At 38.6% G+C, this 16,308-nt stretch overlaps 1 pseudogene; it reads left to right on the top strand.

Annotated features, from left to right (window-relative positions):
• Window positions 1-15,746: 15,746 nt before the first annotated feature.
• On the top strand, window positions 15,747-15,860 carry LOC124517464 (uncharacterized; annotated as a pseudogene).
• Window positions 15,861-16,308: the final 448 nt, after the last annotated feature.

Genomic DNA, 16,308 nt, shown 5'->3' with positions numbered 1-16,308 from the left:
AGTTTTTTCTGAAGTAGTGCCTGTGTCAATTCCAGAATGTTCTACACAGTTTTCGTGTGAATGTGAAACCAAGAACTCATTAGATTATTTCTGTCAGCCTTCTGCTTTAATTCTCTACTTCTTGTGGGTCCCCCTTACTGAGTCCATTGGTCTACACAAGTTCATATTTGTCTCTAAGAAAAAAATAGGTTGAAGACTGGAAGCATGAAGAGACATGGTGTCCCTTATCGTTATTGTGATTTTAGGTAACCAGCAAGCAGTGACCCCAAACTAACCACTAGCCCTTCCCGGCTGCCTGGGCCTGAGCTTGACCCTTCAGTATTCTGCTGTGATCATGGGAGTTTCAGGGACTACATGACTCTGCTCCTCCAGCTGGGATCCATTCTGGGATCAGTCTGGTTTCTGAGTTACCCCTGTTTCTTTAAGGAGTACTTCTTGTATTATCTTGCTGTAGGGACTGGACTTGGTCCTTAAATCCTCAGTCTAGAAAATCAGGCTCTGCAGCTCATAGCCACTTCCCAGAAGCTTGTCTCAATTCCTCATTGCTAAGTTTGTCCTGTCGTCTACATTTAGGACTGAATAAATACATATAAAAATTGTTGTGAATATTGCATAATGTATAGAATCGTCGCATCACTATGCTACGCACCTGAAACTAATATGACATTATATATCAACTCTACTTAAATAAGCAACGTTTAAAAAAAAATTATGTGTTGGGACACCTGGGTGGGATTCTTTCTCTCTTCTCTCTCTGCCCCACACCATGCTCGATATGCCTCTCTCTCTTTCTTTCCCCAAAGAAACAAATAAAGTTAAAGAAAACTATATGTTAAAAGTGGCGTATCAAGAAAAAAATTGTTGTCTAAGTCGTATTGAGATACATACACTGAAGGACTCCATAAAAATCTGCTTTTTGTTCCTTTTGCTGCTTCTCTTCTTGCGAGGACCTGCACGTCCACTTTACACATGCCTCAGAATGCAAAAAGTCCTCATTGTAAGGACCAAGGAGGTAACGATTTCTCTAGAATACATAACGACTGAGAAAGGCCCAGGTGAGAACGACAGGACCGAACCACCATATGCATATCCCAGTCCACCAGCGCTAGACGCCTCGGCACCAAGAACTGCTGGCTCCAAGGAATAAGAATTGGGCCCTCGTTTTTGTTCTAACTTGTTCTTGGATGCCTCAGAGGACAGGTGCACCAGACTGCAATCCTCAGTAGAAACACCCAGGTCCCAAACAAAGACAAGACTCAATCCTCTCCTTTCTGAGTATTCCAGCCACACTGTCTCTACCTGCATTCTTTCTATACTTTCAATAAACTCTGCTTTCACCTCCTACTGGCTCACGTTTGATTTCTCTTCTCCATGCAGCCAAGGACCCTCTTGTCTGGTCCTATGGGACCCCCTCTCAGCCTGTGGTATCAGTATTTGATGGAACAACCAGAAATTTATTTGAAAAACATATGGAAAAAAGTTAGTTCATAATGTGTAGCAACCGAAACATAAAATCTTTATTAAGATGTGAGACACACACACACACACACACACACACACCCTATAAATAACAAGAAAATAACAAAAGAAGATATAACTGTCAATGTATTAAAATGTGTCACTATATAACAAATCAGTAAATTAAAATCAAAAGGGATCAACCAGCTGAGAAAATATAAAATGCTTCAAATGAAGTAGAAGATCGTTAAAATATAAGTTTTAATATTTATACATTTCTGAGAAAAAAAAAAAACCTCAGGTGAGGAGAGCAACAGAAGGGGGCGCCAACTTCGGCTCAGGTAATGATCTTACTGCTTGTGAGTTTGAGCCCCACATCAGGCTCTGTGCTGACAGCTCGGAGCCTGGAGCCTGCTTCAGATTCTGTGTCTCCCTCTCTCTCTCTGCCCCTGTCCCACTCACGTTCTGTCTCTCAATCTCTCAAAAATAAATAAACTTAAAAAAAAAAAGAAAAGCAAAAGATACATACAGAAATATGAAAAAATATGATCTTTATAAATAATATGTGTCATATATATAGAAAATTCAAGATATAATGCATGAACAAAATAAGATTTTATAAATATGCATATATGAGTATAAATACATATTTGCATGTATTTGTGTCTATGTGTAAATTCAACCTTCTTTGTAATCAAGAGATACAAATTAAAATAAAGTACAAAATTTTGTCTATCACCTTGAAAGAGTTTGATAAGGAGAATAGAAATAATATTCTTGAGATCAGTGTGACTAGATATTCTTACATCTTGCTAGTGTGAGAAAGCTTTGGAATCATTTTCCTTTTAAAAACAATTTGGCAATATGTATCAAAATATTAGACTAAATAATTCCGTGTTCAGAAATTTATCCTAAGAGCAGGGCATGAGAAAATTAGCAAAACAACTGATTATTCCACAACTGTTTACTATAAAATATTTAAAATAACCTAAATGCCAACAATAAGCTATTAGTTAAATAAATTGAGATATTTGACAAAAAGCCACAAGACTACTTAACTATTAAAAATGATTTTGGTGAGGGGCGCCTGGGTGCCTCAGTCGGTTAAGCATCCGACTTTGGCTCAGGTCATAATCTCACAGTCCGTGACTTTGAGCCCCGAGTCTGGCTTTGTGCGGACAGCTCAGAGCCTGGAGCCTGCTTTGGATTCTGTGTCTCCGTCTTTCTCTGCCCTTCCCCTGCTGGTGCTCTGTCTCTCTGTCTCTCTTTCAAAAATAAATAAACATTAAAAAATTTTATTTTGGTGAATAACAAGTTACGACCTTGGAAAATTTTCATGGTATCAATAAGTTATAAAACAGGCTTATGGGGGTGCCTGAGTCGCTCAGTTGGTAATGCCTCTGACTTCCGCTCACATCATGATCTCACAGTTCATGAGTTCGAGCCCCACTTCGGACTCTGTGCTGATAGCTTGGGGCCTAGAGCCTGTTTCACATTCTGTGTCTCCCTCTCTCTCTGCCCCTCCCCTGCTCACGCTCTGTCTATTAAAAATAAATAAACATCTAACATTTTTTTTTAAAAAAACAGGCTTATGAACAATGAGTGCCCAATAATCCAATTAAATACATATATATCTGCATATATATATATGAATTCATATATATATATGAATGAACATCTGCATTCAGATGATTGGAAGGATTGTAATAACATACTTTATTAATATATTAATAAGTGATAAATAAATAATAAATTAATAAATTATAATAAATAATTAATCTTACATGATATAAATATCTTTGTCCTACTTATAATTTTATGTTTTCATATTTTTCTACACTAAATTCACATAACTACTATAATGATAAAATATATTTTACAATTGTAAAGGGTGTGTTTCCTTTGCTCATTTACTAAGCTATTCCTTAACACATCCAGCAATTATTAGTGAACAGCTGCAGACCTTTTATTGGTACTGAAGGTACCAGGTAACACTGCCTCTGCCATGGGGCTTATAGGCTGTTGGATCGCCAGCCAAATAATGATGCAGAAATGTCCATGATTTTGAACACATCAGACATATAGGAAAAGAACTGATGTGTTCTTGAGAACTTATAACAGGGATCTGATTTGGTATGGAGTCTCAGAGGATGGTTCTCTGAGGTAGTGACTGGGTACCTACCAGAGAGGATGGGTTAGGATGGGTAGAGAGGATGGGTTAACTAAACAAAAAGGTAAAGAAAGGCGGTCTCAGCCAGAGGGGCATCACTTCCCATACTCCTTTTTCGTGTGTGGAGAGCATGGTGCATCAGAAAAACCACAAAAATGGTGCCGTTGAAGATGGAGAACAATGGTAATATTTAGAGATGGGGTTCAAGTTGTACTGATGAGGTTTTTGGGGTGATGGTGGGGTCTGGATCCAACAGCCAAGAAAGAATTCTTGAGATATCTTGGGTGCAAAAAAAAAAAAAAAAGGTGATTTTATTAAAGCATGGGACAGGACCCATGGACAGAAAGAGCTGCACTGGGTTGTGAGGTGTGAGGAAGGACTGGTTATATATATATATATATATATATACACACACACACACACATATACATACATACATATATACATACATTTGGGAGGTGGGGAAGTCAAGAGGTATAGAAAATGAATTTAAAATTTTGTATGTCTTGCCTATTGTTCGATGTGAGCACCGTTAAATTTTTCTAGACTTAGTTTGCTATACCCTAAAATTATGAAAATACTTACTCACCAGCATTTTCTCGCTTCTGTAATCTTGCTTGCTTAATACATTCCTCCCCTTCCCCCTTCCCCCTTCCCCTTTTTTCTCCCGCCACAAGTAACGGACAAAGCCTTCCCGCCAAAGGACAGACAAAGGACACCCAATCAGAGAACAACAAATGTCCTTACTTTAAAATCAACTAATCAGGCCCCCCATAATCTGAAACCTCCCCTATGCTATTTGTCTCTGTCTATAAAAACGCTGTACCAACCCTGATCGGGGCCTCTTAGCGTCACTGGCAACGAGTGCGCGGAGGTCCAGGTTCGAACCTGCAATAAACGACCCTTGCCGCTTGGCTTTGACTTACGACTCTGGTGGTCTCTTGTGGGGGGTTTCACGACCTCGGGCGTTACAGAGGAAGTTTCCCAAGAGATTTTCCTCTACTAAAGAAGACTCACAGGATACTGGAGGCCTAGTGTTGTCAAGCTAAGGTTGTTTTTCCCTCTAGCAAAGCATTAACATTAAGATAGTAGGGATTTCCTGGAGAAACTTTTACACAGCTGGCCTCAAGTAGTTGTCAATGGGCTGCGGGTTATAAGGAAATGTAATTCCATCTGCCATTTCCTTCTGCCTTTGTTTCCCACATCAATACCCCAAGATACACTGTGTTTGTACCTTAAAAACAATGGGAAGCCATTTGGGACTTTTATCCCACTGCTCTGGTCAGAAGCTCCTTGGGAGGGTGGTCCTGTTTCTAGAGCCTCAGAGCTAATAAGAAATGCTGCCCAATGAACTCTACGAACCACTTCTCAAGACCTTATTCCCCTGCTAAAACTCCCCAACACCATGAAAAATGGCATTTTTTTCTCCATAAAAAAAAATGTTCTGTTTCATATCTCTGCTTAAGTAATACAAAAAATTACCCAGAATTAGGATTTCTCTGTTTTCTACTCATAAAATTGTTACTACTAACCAACATGGTGTAATGGAGTAATTTCTACCCATACCCCCAGCCAACTTGCTTATGGTTCTGTTTTCTGTCTGGCACAGAGTTGAAATTAAAAAAAAAAAAAAGAATATGTATAATTATCTATTGTTCACATATTTTCTATTCTGATCATTTTATATTTATTATTATTATTATTATTTTGCAGAAAAGTGATTTATCCATATTTATGGCACATTGCAGATGTTTTCAAAGCATTAAGAACCCTGGAAAGCAGGTGGATTTTATAATTCTACTTTTCAGTGAAGAAGCAGATTCAGGAGCACCTGGGTGGCTCAGTGGTTGAGCATCCAACCCTTGATTTCAGCTCAGGTCACGACCTCATGATTGGCGAGTTTAAGCCCCTTGTCAGGCTCTGCGCTGACCATGCAGAGCCTACTTGGGATTTTCTCTCTCTCTTTCTCTCTCTCTCTCTCTCTCCTTCTCTCTCTCTCTGTGTCTGCCTGTCCCCCACTTACACGCTCTCTCAAAATAAATAAACATTAAAAAGAGGAAATAAACAGATTCAGAGTTGGAAAGTGAACTGCTAAAGGATGAACCCAGTGAAGTCGAGTCTTTCTTGACATTGGAGGGAACACTCTTTTCACCAAGATACACCCCTTCTCATTCTACACAAAGACACTCTCTCCTTCTCCCTGAAGAAGTGCTTTGTTTAAGACAAGGTACTAGATTCTGGGGCTATGTCTGTAGAATTCACTGTGCACACCATAGTTAGCAAAGCATTATGCTCTTTTGGGTGACTGATAAATGCCTTTGGATGATTGATGCCCAATCTGTGATCTTTCCTGATGGTACCAGGACAACCTGACATGGGGAATCTTGGGAGGAACCAGTTCCCTAAAGAGTAGGTAGGCTTTCTGACACTGAGTGACTTAGAAATGGCATGAAGTCAGATGAAATTGCTACTGTAGCTAAAATGGCCTTTTAAGTAATTATATGTAAAATAGATTTCGCACCATCAAGAAGCTTCAGCTATTAATGGTAGAGTAACTAACAATAGTTAGATTAAGTCACAAAAGTAAGTTTAGGTATCATGGGCATAAAATCATTATGGACCTAATGCTGCTCTCATGCCACTGTGTTTTCCATGTGGCAACTTAATGCCATTGGAGTTATAAAGAAGGAATAATGACAATAGCTAATACATACTGAGTGCTAACTAATGGGACTGCTGAGCACATCCCTTTATCATTTCATTTGATCTTACTAAAGCTTACAGCATCGTTAATACGCTCTTATTACTATCTCACAAGCACCAAAAGTGAGCCATAGAAAGATTTTGAAGTTCACTAAAGGTCACGTAGCCAGACAGTTGCAAAATCTAATATGTCTGATACAAATTTTTTGCCCTTAACCATTCAGGTATACATACTGCTTATTTCTAGATTATAATGAAAGGAACAGAGTTGGCTGGTCCCGAAAATCGGTTTTGGATGGAGTTTATTGAGACACTGGATCTATCATTGTCAGGAAAAAAAATTTTTAAAAAAGCAAAGAATTGGGGAAATTACATGTAGGGCTATGCAAAACTAAGTTTTAAGGGAATGCAAAGAATAAGAATTGCAATATATTCATATAGAATACATGTGAGAAATCTAGCTTTTGTGAAACAGAATATTCACATTAGGATGATCAGTGCATTCTTTCCCCATAGGGAAAGGGGAGGCAGATAAATATACCAAATGTGTGATGATCACAAATGAGTTTTATAATTCAAACATTTAATGGCATGCAGCCAAAAGTTTGATGTGTCCACAGAGTGACGGTAGCCTTGGCAATTATATCCATATGGTATAATACAGTGGACTTAGAGCCCACTGTGGACTAAACCCAGATGAAGTCTGAATCTTGGTATGGAGCTACACCAAAAGATGTCACCACCTCATAGAAGCTGCCAGAACTTTACCTCTTTGTCACAGGTTGGGCCAACTCAGCCTGTTTCAAGGATGCCAATTCTTATAACTATGAAACTTCTTTCTCCTTCTCTCGTCAGATAAATAATTTATGACAGAGTTGGTAAGTAGGGTTTAGAGAGTAATAATTATCTACCAACTGTGGCTTTATTACATATTGTGTTAAGAAAGATTCTAAGGTAGTATCCAGGGTGAATGGAAAACTATCATGATCAGTTAGTTCAGTTGGACAAGTAATTACCCAAGTAATTTAAATTAGGCAGTAAAAGGAAAGATCATACATTTTACTTTCCTAGTAAAGGTGCTGGGATACGAGAAATTTCTCTTTTTTTCTTTTTTTCTTTCTCATGGAGTCAGTCAATATCTTCTGCTTTTGACCATTCAGTTAAAAAGCACAGCCCTCATCCACACGCCTGGGTCAGTGGAATAGTGTGAGTCAGGATTTAGCATTTATGTCAACTTTCACGAACATGACTTCTCCCATTATAAGGCTTTCACTTGGTTGCAGGTGATCTTGTAAACAAGTTGCATAAAAAAAAATCTTTTCATTATTAATGCTGACACCTTGTATGGAAGAGCAGTTCTCCTCATGTTGGTATTCATAGGCTCCCAATGGTGGGTCCCATTAGAAGAACTAGGTCCATACCAGATGAGGTCCGATATACCAAGGGAATCAGGATGGATTTTCTTAGATGAAGAGCCTTCCCTCATTTCTTTTAAGACCTCTTCAGCCAAACTCAAATGGCTCTATATTTCCAGCAGAAGGCTCAATTGCTGGGCTCCAAAGAAACAGCAATTTTAATTTGATCTTTGGTGTCTTATAGGAGGGAGTAGTCAGGGGGCTTCCAGTGTTCAAAGAGATGAAGAATGGGAGGCTGTTACAAAGCACAGACAGCAAAAAGAGGAGGCTGAGAGGCAAGAGACAGTATGTTTGTTCTTTAAAGAAAGAAAGTTCTATTATGGTTTCTTGGGCTGGCTTCACAGACAACAGGACCCTCTCATTTCTTCCTTTTCCCCCTTCTCCTCCTCCTTTCTCTCTTGTCTTTTTCCTCGTCCTTTCTATTCCTTTTATCTTCCTTGTTTTCCCCTTCCTTCTATCCTATCACTGGTGTTGTTGTTCTATGGAGATAGAATGCCGACATTTTTTATACCAAAGTTTAATCTTTGTTCCTCGCTGGACAGACTGTCGATTTCCTTCCTCTTCCAGCAAAATAAACTGCAACATGTACAAGGAAAACTGAGAACACTTGTACTTCTCTATCATGAACTTCAGCTTAGTTCAAGAAGGCAAAAACAATTGGTCTCCTTTCTCCTTTTCTTTGGGTTATATCAGAGTGTCTCTTAGTTTTCCAGAAGTAAATTCTTTCCAACATGTAAGTCATGTCAAGTTCTTAAAATGAATGTGACAAAATAGTTTGCTCTCTATTCCCAAAAGTCTTAAGAAATTTCTCTTATACACTGTGATAGCCACCTGATATTTATAAACACTTCCCTGTCTTAAGAAATTTCTCCTATACACTGTGATAGACACCTGATATTTATTAACACTTCCCTGTACTTCTGCTCCAGAGGGGGTTATTCACTGTCTGTGATGCCATTCATTTCCAGCGTTCTTAAATATTGTGCTTCATATCCCCCCTGCTACTTTACCTCCATAGAACATTCCTTGTTTCATATCCTTATCACCTCTCAGTGGAGTTATTGACACAGTCTCTTCTCTGTTCCTGACACCAGTTTCTGCATATTTGGGGCCATTCTTTTTGTTTTGTTTTGTTTTTTAAGATTTTATTTTTAAGTAATCTCTATACCCAACGTGGAGCTTGAACTTACAACCCTGAGTTCAAGAGTTGCATGCCCTACAAACTGAGCCAGTCAGGTGCCCCAGTTTAGGCCATTCTTTTATATATATATATATATATATAGAGAGAGAGAGAGAGAGAGAGAGAGACAGAGAGACACACAGAGAGAGACAGAGAGAGAGGCAGAGAGAAAGAGAGAGAGAGACAGAGAGAGAGATAAAGTTTATTTATTCTGAGAGGAGAGTGTGTGAGTAGGGGAGGGACAAAGACAGAGGGGGAGAGGGAATCCCAAGCAGGCTCCCAAATGACAGTGCATAGCCTACCCACCAACCATAAGATCATGATCTGAGCCAAGATCAAGAGTCAGACACTTAACTGACTGAGCCACCCAGGCACCCCTGGGCCATTCTTGATAGACTTACCTCTTATCTTTTTCTAAATCCTAACAAATATGATCATATCATTCTTATCTTTATAAATAAGAATACCTATCTTAATGAGCACAGATATCACCAGTTAGACTTTATTAAATTATCCTCTCCTTATATTTTGGTTACCTTCAGTACAGGGAGCAGCCACTAAACCAGAATCTGGGACACACACACACACACACACACACACACACACACAGGCATGCCCATGAACACACAGTATATTTCCTGGCTCACATATTTCATTAGCTTAATTGCATGCAAAGCTGGCTTCCCTTCTTAAATTATGCCAATGTTTTACGTTTGAATCACTCATAATTCTTTCTCCAAGATCTCTTATCCTGAGCTTTACATGTATGAACTCTGAGATCAGCTTGATACTAGGTAGTGCTGAAAAGAATCAAGCATCCACTGGGAAGCTACTGTCTTCAAAGAACCATTGTTCAGAAAAACCATTGAACAGTAGTTCAATAAGGAAGGCAGGAAGTCAAAAAAGACTAACACAGAGTCTTGGAAGAAAGAGAATCTTACTCCACCCTCTACCTATATACTACACTAATTCTCTACTACCTCTGAGTGATATGAGAAGACACAGATAAATAATGACATGGGGATTTTTCCAGATCCTTAAACACACTCTCATATGTACCTAACATCTGTCATGTACGTTTTTTTTTTTATTTATAGAACTCTTTGTCGTAACCTTGCAATGTGCATGCTTTCAACCTGGTGGATTAATTATAATCCATCTAATAAACAAGATTATGCACCCTCTCATGGGAAATTTTATGTCTTACTGATCTCAGGATAGTGTTAAATCCAGTGAAAATACTTGTGAAATGAATTCATAAACCAGTAAGTGAGTAATGCACAAATGTTAGCACAGATATTTTCAAATAATAAGAATATTTCTAAGCCTTACAGTTGCCCCTTTTGGAAAATGGAATGAGGGTTCTGTGTATAATGTGTCAATATAACTACAGCATATGTGTGTGACCAAATGCTTTTCCCTTCTCACAAGAAAATTGTTCTAAGTCCCAGTCAAAGGGCGTCTGGGTGGCTCAGTTGGTTGGGCAACCGTCTTTGGCTCAGGTCATGATCTCACAGTTTGTGAGTTCAAGCCCCGCGTCAGGCTCTGTGCTGACAGCTCAGAGCCTGGAGCCTACTTCAGATTCTGTGTCTCCCCCTCTCTCTACCCCTCCCCTGCTCATGCTCTGCGTCTCTCTGTCTCTCAATAATAAATAAACGTTAAAAAAACAAATCTAAGTCCCAGTCAGATGGGAGTTGTAGCTTTGTTCTGGTTTTGTGTATTCTGCCATTCTCTTGATTTAATCATACATGTTGATCCAGTTATTTGGATCCAGACCCAATGCTGATATGCATTTATTTAAACTGGTCACCTCTTCAAGGTTTAAATTATATATATGTATATATGTGTGTGTGTGTGTGTGTGTGTGTATGTATGTGTGTATATATATATATATTAATTTTTTAAATGTTTATTTACTTGAGAGACAGACAGAGAGAGACAGAGCATGAGTGGGGGAGGTGCAGAGAAAGGAGACACAGAATACGAAACAGGCTCCAGGCTCCGAGCTGTCAGCACAGAATCCAGTGAGGGGCTCAAACTCATGAACTGTGAGATCATGACCTGAGCCGAAGTTGGACACCCAACCGACTGAGCCATCCAGGCACCCCTAAGGTTTACATTATATTTTAATATAACTTTTACTCTCTTAAAAATTTTTCAATGTTCAAATTTTAAAAGACAAACGCCATTAACCTTAATTATATAATTCTCGTTTGTGTTTCCCAGCTTGCTTACAGAGAGGCATGAAATCCATATACTTTAGAAAGTCTGAGAATCTGCTGGGGTGCCTGGGTGGCTCAGTTGGTTAAGCATCCGACTCTTGGCTCCTGCTCAGGTCATGATGTCATGGTTTTGTGGGTTCTAGGCCCACATCAGGCTCTGTGCTGATGGTGCAGGGCCTGCTTGGGATTCTTTCTCTCCCTCTCTCTCTCTGTCCCTCCCCTGCTCATGCTATCTCTGTGTTTCTCCAAAATAAACTTAAAAATTTTTTTAAAGTTAAAAAAAGTGTGAGTCTCCTAAAATATGCTTCCTCACACTTTCTGTGCAGCAGAGTAACCTGGGGCTTCTTAGAGATGATGCAAGATTCTGGTTCCATAGTTCTGGGGCAGAACCAGAGTTCTGCATTTCTAACAGGTTCTGTGGTGATGCCAATGTTGCTGTTCCAGGAACCACACTTTGAATAGCAAAGACCTAAATAGGTCTTGCCTCAAAACATGTCTTGTAAAATTCTGTGGCTTTTCATGAAAAAAAATAAAAAATCTTAGAATTTGAGTCTTATCTTTAAAGGGATGCCTTCCATAACTTGAAATCTATTTACACTGCATCATTGTTTCTCAAAGCTCTGAGAATTGCCAAAAAGGCTTCTTAAGAAAAAAAACGTGTTATGGTTAAACAAATTGGGGGAATGTTAAATAAAGTAAGACGAGATTTCTTTAAGGATGTTTGGACTCTTAAATATGTTTAATACCTTTTATGAATCTCTAGGAGAAGTTGAATTATGCAGTTTCCCAAGCTTCACTGGCCATTAAAAAAAATATGGGCGCCTGGGTGGCTCATGGGTTAGGCATCCAACTTCGGCTCAGGTCATGATTTCACGGTTCATGAATTTGAACCCCGCGTCAGGCTCTGTGCTGACAGCTTGGAGCCTGGAGCCTGCTTTGGATTCTGTGTCTCCCTCTCTCTCTCTCTCTTGCCCCTCCCCTGCTCACAATCTGTCTTTCTCTCTCTCTCTCAAAAAAAAATAATCATTTTAAAAATTAAAGAAATAGAGTGTCCCTCATGGAGGATCATTTTGGAATACTGTTCCAGAAAACACACAAATCCAGATTCTGTCTTAGGTCTGACCACCAAAACTCCCTTGCTCCATTTCTACCCCAATCTGGATTTATCAGCTGTCCATTTTCAGTTTTATTGGAGCTTATATGTGAACAGTTTTGTATTTCTATATGTGTTTATAAACCTGTGTACTACTTGTTCTTCTTTTCAAACACTGCTAAGCTTACTGGTTGGCTGTCTCCAGGATAATTGAATTTGGGAATTGAATTTGCAATTTGTAATAGAAAATAGTAACATCATATGACTGCAAATAAGGACTCTCTTGACACAACACCAGAGGTTTGTTTAGCGTTTTATGGGGGAAAATGAAGCAAACGATGGTTTTTCCTGATTTTCAGGCTTTCTGGCCATTCCGCTATCTGGCTGGCATCAGGTCCTTCTGGTTACAGCCCTTCTGCAGTCTCCTGGAAAGCTGTATTGGGACCACTTTGGTCACCATGGTGATAGCTTTGACTTCACACTGACTGATTTTTCAGGACTCCTATAGTAGAGCTGCAGGGTGGACCCTCTTTGACTTCTTTTTTTCCTTCTGAGAGAGTAAAAGGGGACTCAAACTCTGGGTGGGTACTCTCCCAGGGGTCATGACAATGACCACCTCTTGTGTGAAACCAAATTCCAACCTGATCTGCACCTGATGGAAATAAAGCACCTCTCATCTGCAAAGAAAGTGGTGAATGTAGTTCATCTCAATCAGATAATTCACACTTGTCACTGATATGGGATTGCCTGGAGTTTATAGGTCTGAGTGTGTGAGTGATAAAAGGAAAGAGAACTTAATGGTAATTAGAGTGACAGCCTTGAGTGCATGTCAGATTTGGAAGAGGTGCCTAAATAAAAACTCAAGGGGGAGACATCCACTCGAGTCCTATGCCTGTCTCTCCTTCCAGAGAAGGTATTTTGAGTCAGACCTCTTTGTGGAGAGCAAGATAAATCGTATCCTGTACTTTTGTTTTGCTTGTTTTCAATTCAACATAGAAAGGTTAAAGAGGTAGGAGGCCTACTATTAAATTATTAAAAACAACAACAACAACAACAACAACAACAACAACCATATTTTGAAACATTATCCACTCTGTATTTCCCCCAAACTTTAAAAGTTTTTACATATCTTTAGAAATGACATAATCAAAGTAGATCTAATCTTATTTCCCTTGAATAAGACAAATGAATGGGGGCAATAAAGATCCAGTGTACTGTGTAAACATCTAATCAATGATCCACTGGTTAGGCCAAATCTGTGCTGGAAATGGAAAAGTAAGGAGAGAGCCGGATAAGAATAATGTGCATCATTATTTTGGCTTTGGAAGAAAAAGATAAGCCCAGTGAAAGGACATTCAAGCAAATGAGAACAGAGATGAATGTGTTGAGGTGAGAAAAAGAAGTAAAGAGTAAAGAGGGGAGAAGAAGAAAGAGAGGGCTCATTAATAAACGGAAGAAAAATCACTTTGATTCATCAGTTAGCTATCTGTATTATAGAAAAATTTGAATTCATGTTGTCATGCATTAAAATTCATTTGAATAAAAGTGGAAAGCCTGCTGCAAAGTCACAATGCAAAACAGAAGAAGGTTTTAAAGTGTATGTTTTGATCACCTCCCAAGCAGGAAAGAGAACATCCCTGTGTTCAGTTGGCCCTCATGCAGGAACGTGGAGCCTTTGCTAAGAAAACTCGGAAGCACCCTGTATCTTGTGCAGGGACACTTTTACAGGAGAGGGATGCAAAAGAAAGTTTGCCTTGGAAGTCACCTTTGGCCTGTCAACCACTCATCTAAATTGCATTTTTTTTTTTTATTTTTTAAATTTTTTTTTCAACGTTTATTTATTTTTGGGACAGAGAGAGACAGAGCATGAACAGGGGAGGGGCAGAGAGAGAGGGAGACACAGAATCGGAAACAGGCTCCAGGCTCTGAGCCATCAGCCCAGAGCCCCACGCGGGGCTCGAACTCACGGACCGCGAGATCGTGACCTGGCTGAAGTCGGACGCTTAACCGACTGCGCCATCCAGGCGCCCCTTAAATTGCATTTTTTATATTTATAGGTAGATTTAATTTTGTCTCTAGACACTAACAATATCTCTAATCCATGGTACAGGCAACCAAGAATGCCTTATATTTTTATTATGAACACACTTTCCACACATAGAAATAGCTATCTATCTATCTATCATCTGTATATAATATAGTTTTATGTTTGATGATCAAACGTTAACAAATATTAAAATCGTGCCACATTTCCTTCAGAACATTTTCTAATTACAGATTTATTTAAATCTGTAATTAAAATCCCACATCATCCCTCTGTCTGTCCTCCCCTGCTTCTCAGAAAGATAATTTTTTTCCTCCTGGTGTTCCATCTATTAATATATTTGTAGGCTACTATAAAATATGTACTATTCTATAGTGTTTTATTGTTTTCACATTTTAAATATATGATATCTTACTGTAAGTATCAGTTTACAATTTGCTTTTTTCTCTTGGTATTACTCTTTTTTTTGGAGGTTTACTCCAAAATTGCTGATAGTTTTAGATCTAGCTAATTCATTTAAACAGATACATAGTATTCCATTAAATAAAAAATAAAGTGTATTTGTCTTTTTATTTTTTTTATTTTTAAAAATTTTTTTTTTCAACGTTTATTTATTTTTGGGACAGAGAGAGACAGAGCATGAACGGGGGAGGGGCAGAGAGAGAGGGAGACACAGAATCGGAAACAGGTTCCAGGCTCTGAGCCGTCAGCCCAGAGCCCGACGCGGGGCTCGAACTCACGGACCGCGAGATCGTGACCTGGCTGAAGTCGGACGCTTAACCGACTGCGCCACCCAGGCGCCCCTAAAGTGTATTTATCTTAATGAGAGATAGTAAAATTGTTCCCAATGCATGTTTTTGCTCGTACAAACTGGGGCAAAATAAGTATCTGAAATATCTCCTTGAATATATGTGTGAAGTTGTTCTAGGACTGATTGATACAAATGAAAATGCTAGTAAAAGGTTGGATTCTGCTTTAATTTTGCATTCAGATCTTCACACTTAGTTCTTTAATTAATCAGAGATTTATTTTTTTGTATGATATAAGACATCTATTTGACTTATCAGTTTCCATAAGTAGCTAATTATCAGAGAATCCTCTGTTGAATCTTTCCCCTTGAATTTGTAATAGCACTTCTATATATGCCAGATCCCCATGTACATCTGATTCTTGTTTCTTTCCTCTCTGTAATGAGTCTGTCTGTCTACACCAATGCCAATATCGAATGATTTTAATTATTTTAACGCAGTGGTGCTCAATCAGGGCAATTTTCCCAGAAGGGGACATGTGGCAAAGTCTGCAGACATTTTTCATTGTCGCAACTGCAGAAGTAGAAGCCAAGGATGCTACTAAACATCCTGCAATGCACAGAACAGTTCCTCACAAGGAACGATCTGGTCCCAATGCCAGTAGTACTAATGTTAAGAAACTCTGAAGTGACTACATAAGTTGAGAGATTTAATCGCTTCTCGGCCTTTTGGCTAAGATCAAGTGTGGTATCTGTTCTTATCAGTTTAATAAGTTGAGAGATTTGTCATCATATTTACTTGAAAATTTAAGTATCACCTACCCCACTGCCTCTTAACCTTTTGTTTTTCCCCCAGAAGTACACTGGATGTGTTTTTTTTAATTCATTTTTATGGATTTTAGAATTAGTTTCTCAAGAAAAACCCTTTTCAGATTTTAATCAGTTTGTGTTTAGCTAATCGATTACTATGACAACAATTGACAGTTTTATTATATTGATTCTTCCTTTTTAGTACAGTATAGATCTATGCTTTTTTTGGTCTCTTTAAAGGTCCTTTAATTAAAATTTATATTTTTACTCTGAAAGATCATTTATATTTTTGTTAGATATATTACAGGATTAACACCTGATTTCCTTTTGCTGCAATTTTAGAAATTACGTGTTGTTTGCTACTGCTATATAGGCATGTTATTAATTTTATATATTGGTATTTTATAATATATCACATATTAATAGCACCTGGCTGGCTCAGTCAGTGGAGCATGTGGCTCTTGA

The sequence above is a fragment of the Lynx rufus genome, unplaced genomic scaffold, assembly GCF_022079265.1.
Source record: "Lynx rufus isolate CCGP_SWC_20201006 ecotype Redwood Valley unplaced genomic scaffold, mLynRuf1.p SCAF_21, whole genome shotgun sequence".
Lineage (NCBI taxonomy): Eukaryota > Metazoa > Chordata > Mammalia > Carnivora > Felidae > Lynx > Lynx rufus.
Note: the sequence above shows the minus strand (reverse complement) of the source record. Positions and strands in the feature narration are given on the sequence as shown.